The sequence below is a fragment of the Monodelphis domestica genome, chromosome 8, assembly GCF_027887165.1.
Source record: "Monodelphis domestica isolate mMonDom1 chromosome 8, mMonDom1.pri, whole genome shotgun sequence".
In the NCBI taxonomy this organism is placed as follows: Eukaryota; Metazoa; Chordata; class Mammalia; order Didelphimorphia; family Didelphidae; genus Monodelphis; species Monodelphis domestica.
In genome coordinates this window covers 235189029-235202923 of record NC_077234.1, presented here as the reverse complement: position 1 = coordinate 235202923, position 13895 = coordinate 235189029, and the positions used below count along the sequence as shown (strand labels likewise).

The window sequence follows — 13895 nt, the reverse complement described above, 5'->3', positions numbered from 1 at the left end:
GAATCATGAAGACTTGAATTTGACTGAAATCATTCAACAACAGCAACAGCAACATAAGAGAAAGCACACAAGATTGAGAGTTGGAAGGACTAGGTTTGAATACTAAAAAAAACTGCTACTTATTTTCTAGGTATGTGATTTGGACAATCATTTTAATAGTTTTGGGGCCCCAACTTTCTCATCCATAAAATCAAAGAGATGGATTAGGAAACCTTCGAGTTCAATCCAACCCTAACTTTATGATCCTAATGTGTCAATGGGTACTTTTGTAGTAATGGATTGTCCTTTCTAGTTTAATATTTCTCTAGTCACAGGAGGCATATAGACATAGTACCTTGCCCTAAAGGAGAGATGCTAATACTGGGAATCACAAGTAACCTGGCAGGTTCAGAAGGAAAGTGAGCATTTTAAGGAAGATAGATCTTTTTGTCTCCTCCCAAATCAGTCCTCTTGGCTAGATGACTATTTCCCCTATTTCCCCTAATTGGACATCCCCAGATTTTGAGTAATATGAAATATGGCAGAACATCATAAATGGCTTGCATAAATTAATAAAAGTAATATTTTGACTACATTTTCCCAAAGAGAACTATATTTGTTATACCTCAACAGTGGATTCCTATTAGTGTTATTGAGAAAGGAAATTAATTTTAAAAAATCAGTTATTGATTTTTGTTATGAACTGAATAAATACCAAATGAAATGGGTATTTAGATACAGAGAACAGAAAAAAGAGGATTATATATGAAACTAAGAATCACTAATATGAATAACTTGCTTTTCTTTTAAAAATTCATTTGTTTTTTGTTACATTTAAATACTCATTTTACTTCCTCCTTCTCTATGTTTCCCACCTTTAGAGAAGGCATTATTCAACAAAAAGATATGCATATATACATATATACATATATATATATACATATGTATATATATATATAATTGTGTTCTACTTATTTTTTATCAGTTCTGGCAATAGAAATTCATTCTTCAAACAATATTTCTATTGCTGTATACAATGTTCTCTTGCTTCTGTTTGTTATACTCTTTCATAATTTCATGTAGATCTAAGTTTTAAAAAAATTAACTTGGTTATCATTTCTTGTAGCATAGTAAAATTTATCATGATCACATGCTACAATTTGTTTAGCCATTCCCCAATTGATGCACATCCCTTCAATTTCCAGTTTTCGGCTACCACAAAGAGAACTGTTATAAATATTTTTGAATATACCTTTCCTTTTTCCTCTGATAACTTTAAGAAATAACCCTAATAGTGGTATTGCTGTACCACTATTAGGGTTATTTCTTTGAGCATAATTCCAGATTGCTCTTCAAAATGGTTGGATCAGTTTGTAGTTCCACCAGCAATGTATTAGTATCCCCATTTTTCCACATCCCACTCAACATTTGTCATTTTTCTCTTTTATCATTTTAGCCAAATCTGATAAGTTTGAGATGATACCTAAGAGGTGTTTTGATTTTCATTTCTTTAATTATTAATGATTTAGAATATTTTCATATAATTATATATACCTTTGATTTCCTTAACTAAAAACTATACATATCTTATGACCATTTATTAATTGAGAAATGGCTAATATTCTTATATATTTGACAAAGTTTTCTATATATTTTAGATATGAGTCTTACATTCAACAAATTGTCTATAAACGTTCCCCCAACTTACTGCTTTCCTTCAAAATTTGGCTATATTAGTTTTACTTGTACAAAATCTTTTCAATTTAATTTATTTAAAATTATCTATTCTATATCTTATGAAGCTTTTGTGATCTCATTCTTATTCATAAATTCTTCTCCTTTCTGTAAATCTGATAGGTACTATGTTCCCTGTTCTAATTTCCTTATGATCTCTCTCTTTATTCCTAGGTCATGTGTCCATCTTGATCTTATCTTGGTAAGTGATGTAAGAAATTGCTCTATATCTAGTTTCTGCTAGATTTTTCCCAAAAATTTTTACCAAATGGTGAAATTTTATTCTGAAAACTTGGATTTTTACTTTTGTCAATATAAGGTTATTATAATCTTTTAGAATTGTTTGTTGTATGTCTGTTCTATTCTACCAATCTACTTTTCTGTTTCTTAGCCAGTAAAAGATAGTTTTGATCATTATTGCTTTATAATATAATTCAAAATCTGGTACTGCTAGACTTCCTTTCTATTTTTCCCATTAATTCCTTTGTAATTCTGGACATTTTATTTTTCCAAATGAATTTTGGAATTCTATAGTGTTCAATAAAATAATTTTTGGTATTTTCATTGGGATGGCATTGAATTCATACATTAGTTTAAGTAGATTGCCATTTTAATTATACTGTCTCTGTCCACCTTGGAACAATGAATATTTCTCCAATTATTTAAATCTGATTTTATTTTTATCAAATATTTTATAATTCTGTTCATATAGTTTCTGGGTTTGTTTTGGCTTACATACTCCTAGGTATTTTTTTCTCCCTCTATGGTCAGTTGAAATGAATTATCTCTTATTTTATATCCTGCTATTTTGCTAAAATTTTATTTTCATATTTTTAATTTTAATACTTTTGAAACATTACATATAATACATTTTCTACGTAGTTTTCAAAGTTGTCCTGCTTATAAACTTTCCCCATTTTGTCTGTTCTCTTTCTGTAAATTGAAAAAATGCTTCAATGATCCTCTTTTCTTTTTCTTTCTTTTTTTCTGTGTTTGCTAAATCCTAGCATCTCCTCAAAAATACGGGCTACTTCACAAATTTGTGTATCATATGAGAGCAGGATCAGTCATGCTATCTACTTTGTTGTAACAATTTTAGTACATGTGTTATTGAAGTAAGCATGGGAAAATATTTTTCTAATGAGTAGAAAACACTATCCTTTGGAAAGGGACAGAGGTTCAGGGAGCCTAAAATAAACTTGGCTATGTAATAGCCATTTAAATGTTCTAAGCATTGCAAATGAGAATGTTGTGAAACTCTGGATGTCATTATGATGCAGAGAAAACATTACTGAGCTTACAGTCATTGGACCTATGTTCAGATCTGACACCTCTGACTCTTACTACTTGAGTGATCTTTGAGCGAGCTGCTTAGTCTCTCTGGACTTCAGTTCCTCATCTATATGTAAAATGGGAGGGTTGGACTAGATGGCCTCTGAGGTTCCTTCCACTTCTAAAATGATGATCTAGTGACTTTTTGTCATTTTCTTATTTTACATTTTCTCATGGCATGATAATCTAAAGTGTGTTGATGATGTTGATGACCTAAAAACTTGTGTGATTTTTAGTATCCTCTTGGGCAGCTGGGTGGTGTAGTGGATATAATGCTAGGCATGGAATTAGGACAGTCTAAGTTCAAATCTGACCTCAGACACTTACTAGCTGTGTGACCCTGTTCAACTCACTTCATCCTGTTTGCCTCAGTTTACTCATCTATAAAATGAACTGGAGAAGGAAATGGCCAACCACACCAGGATCTTTGCCAAGAAATCCCTATGTGGGATCATCATGAAAAGCTGAACACAACTTAAATTAAATAAACAATAAAATTTCCTTTTTACCACTTGGCCACCATCACTAAAGAAGCAAAAGGAGACAGAAATGACTATGCACTGAGAATTTTTTTGTATATTTCTTTGTCTTCATGAGTTGCAGTGACCAAAATAGTTTTATCAAGAGCTCGCCAACTTACTTGTGTTGTGCTTCTCTGTGATTAGCTGGGCTCATCCTTGGAAAACAGACCTGGCCTGTTTCCAGATCCCTAATTGAACCCTTTCCAGCTTAGCAAAATCTGCCAGCACTTGAAATATGCTGGCCTACTTGTCAAGAACTCTGGGCTATCTCCACCCCATGATGATACATTGGAGTAGGATTTTTTTTTCACTTAGACTAGCCCAAACTTTGATGCTCTTTAATACTGATATTCTAAATGTATGATCTTTATATAATGACTGATGAGTGGATATATTTCTGGAGAAGATGAATCACAACAATTATGACATTCTTCAATAATAATTCTAATTGAAATAAAAAAGAAGAGAGTTGTAGCTACATGGAAAGGTGGATCACAGGTATTCCTTGGAGAGACAAAGAAAAGAAATGGGAGAACAAACTTCATTGTTTGCCCCAAAGCCACAGGAAGTATTTTAAAGATTATTTAGTCACCATATGTTGAATGTTATGTTAATAATAAATATTTGGAAAAAGATCACCATGAAAATAATTACAGATTTTGTACCAGTATCAGTTGTTGAGGACAGTGTGGTGGAAAAATTCCATGGAGAACTCAAACTCTCCAAATCAAATTAGAATATATCTGATACTCAGAGACTTCAATGTAGAGGTGAGAAAAGGTGAAGAAGGGGAGAAATACATGGGAATATTTGGTTAATAAAAGGAAAAGTCAGAGACTTGTAAATCATTTAGAAGCCCTAAACTTTCATATCATGAGTACTTTTTTCCAAACAAACAAAAATAATTGGTAGGTTCTGGATAAAGTAAACAGCAAATATCATCATGAAGAATAAAATTAATATTTTAATAGATTAAAAGTCTTGCTCATGAATGTAGGAATTATTTTGAGTCAGTTGAAACCTTTAAAATTGTATAAGGATAAAGGTAATAATAAAAATATATTTGAATGTGTGTATCTAAAGAGATGAAAATCTCAGAAGGAAGACTCTAACATGGAAATAGGGGTGTGAGGGAGGACCACAAAAGACTTCCTTTAGAACATGATAGTGAAGAATCTTAAAGGAAGCCAAGGAAGCCAAGATAGAGATAAGAAGAGAGAACATTCCAGTAAGGGAGGAACAACCAGAAAAAAAAGCTCAGAGTTGGGAGATGGAGTATAGTGTAATAGAAATAGTAAGATGAGTTTATGAGACATGGATGTAAAGCATGTGAAAGGGAGTAACATTTAAGAAAACTGGGAAAGGTAGGAAAGGGACCAAACTGGGAACGGTTTTAAAAGCTAAATATAATTTCACATGTCACTGAAGTGTATTGATTGTGATTGGTGGGTGAGTGGGGCAGGGATTAATTGACATGTTTAGGAAAATTACTGAGAATTAAATGAACTTGAATTGGGAGACATTAGAGGCAGGGAGATCCATCTGAAGATAATTGCACTAGTCCAAGGCAGTGGCTGTATAAGTGTAGAGAAGGGAAGGTGTTATGAAGAAAGAAATGAGAGAACTTGGCAACAGAAGGGATGTGTAGGGTGAGTATGAGTAAGAAGTAAAGATTGACTCCAAGACTGTGAACGTGGGAGACTAGGAATAGGGAGTTCAGTGATGGGAAAGGTTTGAAAGGAAAGGCAATTAGTTCTGTTTTGGAAACGGTGAGTGAAGTATACAGACACACATACATATACGATTTGGAAATATTTGTGGTATTTATACAAATACATACATACACACAAATATTCCACAAACCCATAAATAACTTTGGCTGAGCTTATAGGTGGAGGCTATATCACTCTTGGAATTAAACTGAGGAAGGGACTGGGAGGCACTTGAATGGGAGCATGTAACCTGATGTCTGGAAGTAATAGGTGGTGCTTCAATTAGCCTTTCGGAATTATTTGATGCTGACCTTTTAATGATTTCTTGCTTCCATGGTTAGCAGTGAGGTATAAAATATCTCAACTGGCTCTTTGTCCTAGGATGCTCCTCTGCCTGAGGATATGGCACTGGAGGATACTAAGGATTTCCCTCCATGATGACTCTAGCTCTTCCCTTTGCTTTGCATGATTTGGCATTAAAAACTTCAAAAGTTCTTCAGAGAAAGGAGTCAGGAGAAGTACAAGGAACAAGTAGTGAAATTTTACCTGTACTTTTACAGACTGGGGGAAACATATCTCTCTGTATTATATCAAAAAAGCAGAGACGAGGGAATGGGTAGATTCCCTTGATGCTCTGAGTTCGAACCTAGAAATTGAGAAAGGCGTAAAAATCTTGAAGATCTAAATATCCTGAAAGAGTTAGCTCTCCCCTCCCAGAGATCTGGGGTTTAATAGGCTCAATTATATGTGGTAGAAACAGAAGTGACTTCTTTCCTATTAGTTTCATTTTCATCCTGTGGCTTTTGCCAAGTCAATTGATTTCTGAAAACTCTGTTTTCTCCACATATAAAATCAGGATACTTAATAATAACATTTAGACTTTCTAATCTATAGGATTGTTGTGGGCAAATTTGAAAACCTTAAGATCTATATAAGTGTAAGCTATTATTATTCTTCAAAGGCTATACTGTTTTGACACAAGCTTTAAATGTCAATGGCTATGAATGAGTGACTGTATGAAGACCATATCACCTCATAATAATCTAATTTCCTTTTGCAAATGAATAAGACTGATCACCTTGGCAAATTATCTTGATCATAAGAAAATGCTTGCTTCAGTTTCATATCATGTGTTCCTAAATTAAGAAGATGGTTTATGATCTCCTTCTATGACTGGAGGACTAACTAATGGATTGAAATCCTGTATTGCTGGAATAGAAACCAATGATTCAAGGTCATCCCCAGAGATACGTAACAGAAATTGATGTTGATTCCAGTGATATCTAAGCTGTGATTACATAAAATACAAGACATGTTCATCTTGGCAATAGATTTATGATACTAATTCTATTCCCCCCCTCCCCACACACATACTCCCCTTCCCTTTCTCTGATCTTACTCTCAAACTAGGATACTAGATCTGATTAAGTGTCCTTGTACCATCTCCAATTTGATGTTGGCATTCTGACAATCTCTTGCAGATTGTCATCACATATGGCACAGGTGAGGAGATAAATTAGATCTTTGAAAAAGATGGAAGCACAAGTGCAGAAGTCAGGCCAAATCCAACAGACCTGTTTAAAAGAAGGGAGGCATCCTGGAGAAAATGGATAAGATTATACAGTTGAAGAGACACTTTAGAAACATTCCTCCTCCTTACTGTGAGCTACAGTAATTTAAACAATGAATGCATACAACTCCAATCAGAAGTTTCATTTCAGATTTTCTCTCATTTGCATTATAAGTGGTTAGACAATACAAATTCTAATTATGTTTACTCTTTTGTCTTTTACTTTTGTTTACAAGTAACAAACTAATTATAAAGGGGGAAGGAAGGGTCTGTCACTGTTCTTTTATATAAATCACATGAACCTGATAGAAGGACTCCATGAAAACATAATCATCTACTTCCTGGGAAGGAAGTATTGAACACATAATTTAAAGAATGCACAATTTTCCCCAAAGAGATAATAAGGAAAAAGACTTGTACAAGAATATTCATAGCTGTGCTTTTTGTGGTGGCCAAAAATTGGAAAATGAGGGGATGCCCTTCAATTGGGGAATGGCTGAACAAATTGTGGTATATGTTGGTGATGGAACACTATTGTGCTCAAAGGAATAATAAAGTGGAGGAATTCCATGGAGACTGGAATGACCTCCAGGAAGTGATGCAGAGCGAGAGGAGCAGAACCAGGAGAACATTGTACACAGAGACTGATACACTGTGGTACAATCAAACGTAATGGACTTCTCCACTAGTGTCAATGAAATGTCCCTGAACCATCTGCAGGGATCTAGGAAAAAAACACTATCCACAAGCATAGGACAAACTGTGGGAGTAAAAACACCGAAGATAAGCAACTGCTTGACTACAAGGGTGGAGGGGATATGACTGAGGAGAGACTCTAAATGAACACTCTAATGCAAATACCAACAACATGGAAATGGGTTCAAATCAAGAACACATGTGATACCCAGTGGAATCGCTTGTCGGCTATGGGAGAGGTGGGGGGAGGAGGAAAAGAAAATTATCTCTGTCTCCAATGAATAATGTTTGGAAATGACCAAATAAAATAATGTTTAAAAAGGGAAAAAAAAAGAATGCACCATTTCTTAATCTTTTCTTTAGATAGCCTTCCTTCTGTATCTTTCTCTACCCTTGTCTTCTAGAAGGCACTTTTAGAAAAACAGATAACTAAAATTCAAAGTTGGGTCTCTTTTTTTTGTCTTTTTAGTACAAAGTAGGCAGTAGAGGTAATTATGAATTAGTTAAAAACTGGCCAATATGTATTCTGAGTCCTGTGTTAGACCCTATAGAAGAAACAAAAGACTTCTAAGATGATGTTAAGTCATCACCCTCCCACTCCTTCATTTACTTAAACCTTCAAGAAAAGGGAATAAGATAATCAGATTTTAGATCTAGAATTGGAAAGCATGATAGAGATCATGTAGTGCAGTTTTAATAGATGAGGAAGCTGAATTCCAGAGAGGTGGGTCTCTTTGTCTCTTTCTGCATCTTCTCTCTCTCTTTCTCTCTCTCTCTCTCTCTCTCTCTCTCTCTCTCTCTCTCTCTCTCTCTCTCTCTCTCTCTCTCTTTCTCTCTCTCTCTCTCTCTCTCTCACTCTCACTCACTCACTCTCTCTTTCTCTCTCTCTCTCTCTCACTCTTTCTCTCACTCTCTCTCTCTCTCTCTCTCTCTCTCTCTCCTTCTCTCTCATCTCCCCATCTCCCTCTCCCTCTATCTGTCTGTTTGTCTGTCTCTCAATATCCCTTTCTCCCATTCTACCTCACTCTCCTCTATTTTGTGACTAATTGCATGTGTTTCCATGATGACTAGACAAGGTTAAAGGGATAATCTGTGACTACTAGATATGAATTTCCTGTATGTCAAACTATCTTGAGGAGGATGGGAAACTGATTATGGAAATAGAAAAAGGAAATTGATTTTGTGATCTCAAACTGATTAGCATCATGCTCTGGTACACTGAGCTAGCCAGCTGCTGATGTTCTGCGTTCAGATACTTTTCCTCCATGAAGAAGGCAGGAACACTTGAAACCATTCTGCATGGGAGTAGGTTTAAATACATTCCTCTTTTTTTACCTTCAATTGTGCTTGTTTGTCTTCCTGCCCACTGCGTTTGCTGTGTAGATAATCACATAAGTAGAAAGACTCATATTTGCCTTATTTAGATATAAACTAGGAAATAAAAACACCTGATCCTCATTAGTCCCATCACCCATAAGTCTTTGATGGAATTCTGCTGAGTGTGAATCCTGGAATTTTTGAGATGGATAAAACTTCAGGATGATCTACTATAATTCAAAGCCTCATTTTATAAATCAGAAAAAGGCTTGCTGTGGTATCCACAGCTATCGAGTTATGGAGTCTGTACTGGAATCTGACACTCCCTATTGGAGAACCTCTCAACTAGCCAGCCATACATGGAATCCCTTTGGGGGCTGGGTTTCTGTCTGTGTGTGCTGAGTCAGCCTGGATCACTGGATTCAAGAGATAATTTAAAACACACCATGGACACCTGAGCTGCTACTGTAATAATAATTAACCACCACTGTTGAAAGTCATCATCATCAAATATTATTCATCAAGAACACACTTGCCCACAATATTGTCATGGGAATTGGACTAATTAAGTCAAAAGACACTGTTTCCTCCTAAGAGTTTTTAGCAGCTTAAACAGTATTTTCAGATCAATTAAAAAAAACCCTAACACTTATAAAGTGATTACTATGGGCAAATAAAGTAATATGTGCTCAGTGCTGGGGATGCTAAGAGATAAAAATAATAGTTTCTTCCCTTCAAACCTTAAAATCTTATTCTGGGGGCAGGTAGAGACTGAGTAAGATACCTATGTAAATAATTGTAGTCCAAGTTAAAGAATAAATAATGAGAGCAGCTAGCACAGTGGATAAAGATTCAGTTCAGGAGTCAGGAGGATCTGGGTTTAAATCTGGCTTCAGACACTTCTTAGCTGTGTGCCCCTGGGCAAGTCCCTTACCCCCAATTGCCTAGGTCTTGCTCCTCTTCTGCCCTAGAATTGACACTTAGAATCAATTCTAAGACAGGAAATAAGAATGAATAAATGAATGGTAGGGGCCAAGAAGAATCATTTCTCACAATAAGTGGTAAAGTGGCATTTCTAACAATTAGCGAGGAGATGCCACCTGATAGGGCACTTCTGTAAAAAGATAAAGCTTGCAACTCTTTGATATAGGAGGAGGGCTGATAAAGGGATGGGGACAGAGAGCACAAAGGCACAGTGGGCAAGTACTGGCAAAGTGAGGTTAGGAGGAAGCCGTCCTGTTTGGCTGAAGCCCAAGTCTACAATTTACAGGATATTTTTATAAAACATTTTTTTCCCTATAAAACAACCCTGACAGTTAAGCTAAGCAGTATAAAAATGATTTTCCTTTTCTAAATGAGGATACTGAGATCTAGACTTGCCAAGGAAATATTATATGTCAAAATGGAGACTTTGAATCAGGTTTTCTAACTCAAAGACTAGTGTTCATTTATTACCCCATGCTCTCTAAGGTATGTGAAATACAGTTATCATGAAATCATACCAGAAAGGTATGCTAGAGCCAGCCTGGAGTGCTAGTTCAAAGAGTGAATAAGTGGTAGATAATGGAAAGTCACTGAAGATTTTTGATCAGAGGAATAGTTTAATCAGACCTGTGCATTAGAAGATTTGTTTGGCTTGGGCTCAATTCTGCTCTAATTCAAAATTTTGGTGCATTGCCTTCTCTCTGTTGTTTTTTTTTCCATTTCCCGAAGATAATTGGGGAGCTCAGAACTATTGCAATCAATTCTTTGCAGCTGCTATAGACTACTTGCTATAGTTCTGAAATTATTGATATTGTTTTGTGGGGATAGGCCTGGGATTTGGAGTCCATGAGCTCTCTAATCAGCTATGTAGGTAGGGAGTTCTATTGACTCTACTGGTCTGTAAAACGCAGTGATGGGCAACCAACATGGAACTGGCTCCAAGGACCTTAATCCAGTCACTTTTTTATTCCATGCCTTCAGTATTCCAAAGAATCAAATATTCAACTTAGAAAAATAACCCAAAGATGTAGCTAACTTTGGCAGTTATTTTCCAAATGTCAAATGCAAAATTTATATATGTGGTCATCCAGTTATAGGTAAAGGAGCATTTCTTTCATTATATATATCCATTTAGAAATTTTCTTCTGAATCTCTATTTCTTTCCCTCTAGAATCAGGATTCTCAAATACTAGATTGTTCCATGATCAAAGTTTTCTAGAGACTGACCAGTCAGCTTTTCTATCCTATCTTTCATATACTACACTTGTTCTGTTCTGTAGTTCCTTATTTTTTTCTTTTCAGTGGGCAATTTTGGTGTCTTCCTGTTCAATTTATTTACATGCTTTCTATTTTTCTTTATATTTTATAAAATGATTTTCTCCATTTTTTCCTTCTACTTCTTTCCAGTACTGAGAAGGGTTTCCTTTAATCATGACATCCAAAACTTCTTGAGTGACTCCAAGGTTTTAATTTTCACTCTGCTCTGGACCTATAACAACATCAATATTTAGAAGCCTTGAAGATTAGTTAGACATTCCAAAGCTTCTTTTAGATAAGCCCTTGTTGGATTTGACTCATTTACTCTGCCAACTAGAGAACCAGCTGTAGACAGCCAAATCATCTTGAGTGTTCATCTTGGTACCAGGTTGCCATTTGTGGCATGAAATAAGTAATTCTTTATAGTTCTTTATTTTTAAAAATTTTAAATATAAAGATATTTTATTTTTTATCAATTACACACAATAACAAATTTCCACATAAGTTTTCCAAAGTTATAAGATCCAAATTGTTTCCCTCTTTTTCTTCTCTCCCCACTCCTGGAGCTGCCAAGCGATTTGATCTGGGTTATACATGTATTATCATGCAAAACATATTTCCATATTGTTCATTTTTATAACAAAATACTCAGATCAGACTAAAACCCCAAAACAAAAATCCAAATAAACAAGTGAAAAATCACGTTTTCATCTGCATTTTGACTCCAACAGCTCTTTTTTCAGGCAGTGGATAGCTTTCTTTGGCATGAGTCCCTCAGAATGGTTTTGGATCATTGAATTGCTGAGAGTACTTACGTCTATCACAGTTGATTATTTCGCAATATTGCTTTTACTGGGTACAATGTTCTCCTGTTCTGCTTATTTTATTCTGCATCAGTTCATGTAGGTCTGTTCAGCTCTTTCTGAAATCATCCTGTTCATCATTTCTTACAACACAACAGTATCACCCTTATTTATCATAATTTGTTTAGTCATTCCCCAATCCATGGATAACCCTTCAGTCTCCACTTTTTTGCCACCACAAAAAAGAGCAGCTACATACTACTAGCAATGCAGTGATCAAGAACAATCCCATGGAATTTATGAAAAAGAATGCTATCCACATCTAGAGAAAGAACTATGGGAGTAGAAATGCAAAAAACAACATGATTTATCACTTGATTATATGGGCATATGATTTGGGCTTGTGGTTTTTAAAAGATTACTCTATGACAAATATGAATAATATGGAAATGGGTTTTGAGTAATAAGACATGTATAAGCCAGTGAAGAAGGGAGAGATAAAACATGAATCATGGAACCATGGAAAAAATCTAAAAAATTTTAAGAATAAAAATTTTTTAAATTAAAAAAGAGCAGCTATAAATATTTTTGTACAAGTAGGCACTTCCCCCCCTTTTTAAAATCTCTTTGGGGTACAGACCTAGTAGTGGTATTCCTGGATCAACAGAAAAAGATATGGAGAACCTAAAAGGAGAGAAGATATTGAGTTCTACTCTCAGTGTGCTGTTTGTCCTTTAACTTCTCTGGTTTTCAGTGTTCCAACATAATCTCTAAAGTCCTCTTGAGCACTAACATTTTATAATTCTTTGGTATATCAGTAGATAAGTAGTGAAAAGGTAGAAACAACTTTGCCAGGCCTTTAGGGTTAAGACTGGTTATTGAAAAAAATTAAGTTAAATTGTTTTTTAAAAATTAAAAATTATTTAAAGAATAATTCAGGGATAATGCCAAATTTATGTTCATGGTTCAGGGCAAACAATGTATTTTTAGACTCTCTGCAGGAAAGTTCTTGCTAAAATAGCTATTGAATTATATTTTTATTAATATTGAAAGACCCCACAAATATCTACCCATGGGCAGCTTGTTGAAGAAATGCATAGAGCCAGGAATCTGAATGACCTGAGTTGAATTCAGCCTGGGAAAGTTACAAACTGGGTGACTTTGGGCAAATAAACTTTATTTGCCTCAGTTTACTTAAATGTAAAATAGGAATAGTAATAGTACCTACCTCAAAAGGATGTTGTGAGGATCAAATGAAATAATATTTGTAAAGTGCTTAGCACAATGCCTGGTGCTTAGTGGGCTCTTAAATGCTTCTTCCCCTTCCCTGCCCGCTACCAACCTTCTCCACCCTTACTCAGCCCCATTCTATAGGACTTTTTACACCCTATCTGCTGGAAATGCCATTATGCTTTTGATTCTCTGGGCAAGTTAAAAAATTGCTGCAAATATTCAAGGGCAATGGATAGCTTTTGAGCAGGGAAGTGATTTGTGTGAGAAAGAATGTGGTCTAAAATTGGTGTTTTAGCAAGATTAACATAGTAGGAGTGTTTAAAGTCGATTAGAAAAGAGAAGAGAAGAAATGTCACGAGTTAGAAGCTTGTTGCCGTACGTAGTTCAGGCACAAAATCATAAAGGTCTGAGTCAAGAATGTGGACAGAGAAAGTGAAGAAGAGATGAATATAAGAAAATTTTTCAAAGAAATAATTGATAAGACTTAGTGACTGGATATTTTTAGCCAAAGTAAGAGAGGTGCAAGTTGAAATAGATGATCTTTGAGGTCCCTTCTAATGCTTGTGTTCTGTGAATGATTTGAGGTTGCTCTTCTGTTAGGAGAAAAAATAGGATCAAATAATTTAACAGTTTGTTTCTATCATTTATCTCATAAAGATAAGCAGTGTAAATCAACCAAGTGAGCTCTGTCTGAAGATGACTGACAGGGGAAATAAAATTCCTTATCTTAACTTGATTGTTCAATGGACATCAAGGT

At 35.1% G+C, this 13895-nt stretch overlaps 1 protein-coding gene and 1 long non-coding RNA gene across 3 annotated transcripts in view; one reads left to right on the top strand and one right to left on the bottom strand.

Moving 5' to 3' along the window:
• The window catches only part of LOC130455939 (uncharacterized), a 69443-nt gene extending 67523 nt beyond the window's left edge, over nt 1-1920 (top strand). Inside the window, exon 3 of the long non-coding RNA XR_008914229.1 lies at nt 1888-1920. This is a non-coding gene — a long non-coding RNA (uncharacterized LOC130455939). The remainder of the gene's footprint in view (nt 1-1887) is intronic.
• Nucleotides 1-13895, bottom strand: part of GLRA2 (glycine receptor alpha 2) — a 323328-nt gene that overhangs the window by 39945 nt on the left and 269488 nt on the right. The gene's annotated exons all lie outside the window — the stretch shown is intronic.